Consider the following 5,374-nt stretch of genomic DNA (forward strand, 5'->3'; position numbering starts at 1 on the left):
TAAAAAATAAATGAAGTAATCTTTGATGAAATATCATCAGTAAGTTTTATATTCAAAGAATGGAGAACTCACTGGAAAAATTTGTTTGTTTATAGAATTATTGCAATTAGTTTTCTGCTTAAAAATGACTCAAAAGACAGATTGGTACAATGCAATTAAGAAATGAACAAAAATGCACGTTTTGATTAATTTCGTGCATTTGATTGATCGATGCACGTACAATTTTCGACATTTCATGCTGGATTTACAAATTGCTTGTTATAACATGGACAGCAGATGCTAAATAATTTTCGTAAAGGATAGATAGAAATTTAAAAACAAAAAAGAGTTTTGATGAATAGTGCAGAAATTATCGCAATTATTTATTTTCAAATTTTGTTAACAAATGACTCGCCATTTGCCCTTGGTTATACGTCATCAGCAGGTTTATTTAATAGAAATCCCTCCACGGTGATTAGTGATTTCATTTGAACAAAATGAAAGTACTTGTGATATACTCTTTATTATTCTGAAAGTTATTTAATTTGTTTTTATCTCTGAAGATAACACTTCATTTTACTGATTTGTCATTGAAAATTTAGAAATGAAACTAAAAATAATGAAATTTTGAGGAAAGAATTTTAATATATACACGTTGAAATTAATTTCAATTCTCCATTTGCAATGAAATATGGAGATCACTAACAGTATTTGAGCTAAAAAGTCTATTGAAACAATACAAATTGGGGACAGAGTTAACACACACCTATAAAAAAAAAATCAGACGTGGATCAGGTGACATGTAGTAGTAAGCGTCCCCTGTCGACCAGTCTCACCCACGGTGAGCTCCTTGTCATGATCGGACAAACTAATCATCCTTAGACAGCTGTGTAAATAGCGATGTATCAATAAGTATGAAAAACGCCAGTAAGCAGTCGACTTAATGATAGATTGTATTTGCTGATATCAGTGTCATTTAAACAAGAAATCATATTTTCATTATTGCAGCAATCATTAATATTGTTTTTTACATTAACTATTTAAAACAACCATCACTGTATTGTGTAAGGAATAAGTCCTTAGATTTTTCTTTATTACAAAATATTAAATAAATTATCGATAAATTAAACCTTATTAATCAAACGTAAAGATAACAGAAAGTTATGTATACGTATTTTTTATTGATATATTTTTCTTTATTTAGAATCACTCACATGATTGTTCTATATTTACACTTCAGATATTTTAGGATCAGGTGAGTTTTCATTTCCTTATTCGTTTATATTGACATTGTTTACGAGCTTTTCAATCAACTCTGATGAATTTATTAGAAACATTAATATATGATTTTAGAACTATGGCAAATTCGCTGTCTGCGCGACAAAGAATGGCTAATGATGAAAAAAAAATAATAAAACAAAAATAAGTTACAAATTTCAGGAATATCTTTAAATATTTTTTACGGGTCTTAAATAATATTTTTTTGATATTACATGAATATCATTTGTATTTTCAGCCTACGCTGAAGGTACAGCTGACAACAGTGATGCTCATAAAGGTCAGAAGAAACATGTTTAATTAATAAAATTAATTTGGGCCAAGCAATGTAATATGAAGAGTTATAGACCTGTATCTGTAACGTGCATGATATGGAGTATTTATTTTTACAAGATATACATAGGCATATTGAGGTTTCTGCAAGGAAATAAAATTACTTCAGAAAATATACATCTGATACATGTACATATTTAGTTTTTATCAAATAATCGTTTCTTTTTAAATTTTGTTTGAGACATTGGTGTGTAAATAAAAAAAAAAATGTTAGGTAGGCATATTTTACGAAGTACAATTTTTGAAGACGAATAACAGTTGGTTTGCAGTATAAATAATTTAGAAACAAAAATGTTTATATATTTGGACTGAGGATTGAATTGCATTGTTTCACAATTATCTATTAATTTGTATTTCTCTGTAATGAAGATATTGTTGTTCTGCTTACAGTGGCTCCCATCCGAGTTGCCAGATCTGCAGCTAGTAAGTTGCAATCCAATTATGTTCTCATTTTTTTTCTCTTTGAGTGAATATATATTACAATATCTACATTTAGTGTAAATTTCTGTCTAAAATTCAGTGAAAATCTGCAGCACATAATATCCTCAAACACACACGAAACCTTGTCGCTTCGCTGTTTAATACACAGAAGAACCATAATGCATTTTCTATACTCTAAAACACCAAAATGTGTATTATTTTGGCGAAATTTAATTAATTAAAAAAAAAAAAAAGAAAAACTTCCCTATTTAATTTTCATAAAATATACAACAAATGTACGTTTTGTTTTTTTTTTTAAACTCGCAATATTATATAATTTGTATATTCTTAACTTTCCACGTCACAACGGCTCACTTTCCACGTAACGACAGCACTGGAGTCTATTTATCTCACCTTTTATGAAGGAGCTAAATTCACACAAGTAACCCCGCTTTTTTTTTTCAAACATATTTTTATACTAATGAAAATGTTCAATAAAAGGTCAGTCGCTCCAATCTCAACATGTTGTTGCAGTTTAGTCAAATAAAGGTAATGTAGTAATGTATAGCGTTTTACTAAAATTTGGTACATAAAGAAGTTGGATCCAACCTCAGAACCCACTCAATTAAACTCAACGAAATAGTACTTCCGAGTTTAGATGATTTCCCTTTTTTAGCTTGTCAATTTTTTTCGAGGTAAGCTATCTTTTTCTCTCTGGCTACCAAACACCCCCATCCTTTTTTAAAAACCACTGGAAGAGTTTCTTTTATATTTGAAAAGTATAAATCTTTGCTATATATTGATGAACGTTTTGCTATTGCAGAAAATCTTCTTGGGGCTAGGTGTTGTACTTGGTGTCGTCCGAGCTGCGGTTGTTGTTACGCCTGATGTCTTCCAATTAAAAGAAACATGTATTTCATGTCTTTGAATCGAAATAAAAGTATTTGTAAAATATAATCACTATTTTATTTTTTTTTATCTATTTTTATTTTCTTTATTTTTTTTTCTCCTAGTAATTAAGCTCAGTCGGAAGAGCGCTCAATTCTTGATCGGGAGGTCGTGATTTCGAATCTCGGCCGCTACTGACCTAAGTCGATAAAAAATGGGTAGCAACTGTTCCGTGGCAATGCGCTCGGCACTTTGGAGTGAAAGTTGTGGGTCCTTCCGATGAGACCTTTAAAACCGAGGCCCCGTGTCACTGCAGGCGCTGGCACAATAAAGATCCCTCACTGCTCAATGACCCTGAGTGCCGAGTAAAGGTCAAAATTTGAAGCCCTTCACCGGTATAGGTGACGTCTCTATATGAGTGAAAAATTATCGAATGGGACGTAAAACAGTAAACAATCAGTCAATCAGTCTCCGGTTAATTACAATTGTTAATAATTGCTTAAAACTTAATTCCACTGTACTTTTTCTGAACGCCCCGTGTCAAAACAAGGTTTTTTATATGAATATTAGAGGGATAACAATCTAGTCTCTTATATTTATGATGGTTCTTTAATTTATTACAAGAAAAATATCAATTCTGAAAAGAAAACAGTAAAATAGGGTTGCAATATAAAAGGCTACTAGATTAATTGTACTGAAAGGAAAAAGAAACACAGGATATAGTTTTAAGGTGAAATAATTGTTATTTTTTCTTACGTATTTTCCCAAATCCTTGTCTAACATATTAAACTCATTTTTAATAAACGTTTATCAAAATCACATTAGATTTTGACTGATAATTCATGAGTTATTGAAGCTTTTATTACGGGACCCCCTTAAAGTGAACATCTTATTATCTCCAATGTCTCCCTCGCGTCACAGCCTTGATTCTCCTACACATGGAGTTCATCAGTGTGTTTATCCTTCTAATAGGGATATTATTCAGCCCTTCCAACAAAGCAGCCCTTAGTTTATTGAGGCCAGCTTTTGACATTTTTAATTCTATCGTCCACTTAGTCCCACAGATCTTCGATGAGAGAAAGATGGACCTTACGGAGACCAATAGAGAGGGTAAATGTTAATGATTGCGAAAAAGTCTTGACAAACTCTGGCTTCATTGGGCGGGGGTTATCATGTCGAAAAATTAGGCAAACGACGCACTCTTCTGCGAGTGACAGGAACACCAAGTTTAAGTGGTAATGGATTATCTTTTTTTAATTACCGTCAATTTACTCTTGGAAGATTATTCATTTATTTTCTTTCTGGCTTCATGAATATATAACAATATAATCTGTCGCATAATCTTTGTATAGTCCCTATCATAATAAAATACTTCAGAATATATTGAATAAATATATTCAAAATAATACATTTTTGTTTGTGCCGAGGTGTCTTTTATGTGAGCCAAGGTGTCTCAAATCTTTGGCCAACCCGTCGGAGCCGAGGTGTCAATGGGCCGAGATGTCGTTGGGCCGAGGTGTCGTTGGGCCGAAGTGTCTGACATTCGTTTAAGTTGACGAGCTCACAAACCGAAATCGTGCAATCGGTTTGTTTCAGTTTTTGGTGAATGTAACGTTTATGATGGCTTACTTTATTAAAGTATCCGTCCCATAATAGCGTCTGATTCACTGGAATTGAATGCATAACAAATATGTATGGGCTGATTACTCAGTATATATTCAAATACAGTTTTCATTTCTTAGTATCAGTACCTAAGAGCGGAACATGTGATATTTTATGACCATTTACTGTCCTTGAAGAGTTATCTCCCTTTGTTTTTACCCAATAGAAATCAATGCTAAAACATATCTGGTGAAAAAATAGTTTTCAATATATTTTTTATTCCTATTTTTATCCTAATGATCAAATACATCATATTACTGATATTCTTAGTATTTATTTTCTTTTATTTTAAAAAAAAAATTAACTCTTTACATAGACTGCAATGCAATCGTCAATTATTAATTACTGCTTAGGTAATACAGTCAAACCTAGTTATTTTGAACTTGATGGGTCCGAGAAAAACTTCGAGATATCCGAGGATTCGAGACATCAGGGGTAAAATACTTAAAGAAAAGTGGCTGGAACTTTTAAATAAATTGGACATTTCCATAGTATTCCAGATATTAGTGTTCGAGATACCGAAGTTCAACTAATTTTTTTTAAATTTTTTCAGGATAAATCTTTTTTCTATTTTTAAATGCTTTGAAATAATATCAGAATATTTTATACACGATTGATATTTAAGATTACAAAGTTTGGTCCTAATATTGGTCGGATACCTTAATAGCAGTTTAAGTAACAGTGGGATGGAGATAATACAGGTGGAAGGATGAATAGCACGATCTTGACGTCGCACTGTAACGCGTCATCATTACGGTTGGTTGGAAACCCTTCCAGGCCCTCTCTGACGACGGATAAGATTTTCTATGATGAA

At 31.9% G+C, this 5,374-nt stretch overlaps 1 long non-coding RNA gene across 1 annotated transcript; it reads left to right on the forward strand.

The window, feature by feature from the left end:
- Positions 1–1,218: 1,218 nt before the first annotated feature.
- Positions 1,219–2,935, forward strand: LOC133198677 (uncharacterized). The gene is made up of 4 exons (XR_009722541.1): positions 1,219–1,234; positions 1,496–1,537; positions 1,981–2,013; positions 2,834–2,935. It is a non-coding gene; the product is annotated as an uncharacterized LOC133198677 (long non-coding RNA).
- The last annotated feature ends 2,439 nt before the right edge of the window (positions 2,936–5,374 follow it).

The sequence above is a fragment of the Saccostrea echinata genome, unplaced genomic scaffold (genome assembly GCF_033153115.1).
Source record: "Saccostrea echinata isolate AGI-Se365-2 ecotype Australia unplaced genomic scaffold, CSIRO_AGI_Sech_v1 ptg000033l, whole genome shotgun sequence".
NCBI lineage: Eukaryota > Metazoa > Mollusca > Bivalvia > Ostreida > Ostreidae > Saccostrea > Saccostrea echinata.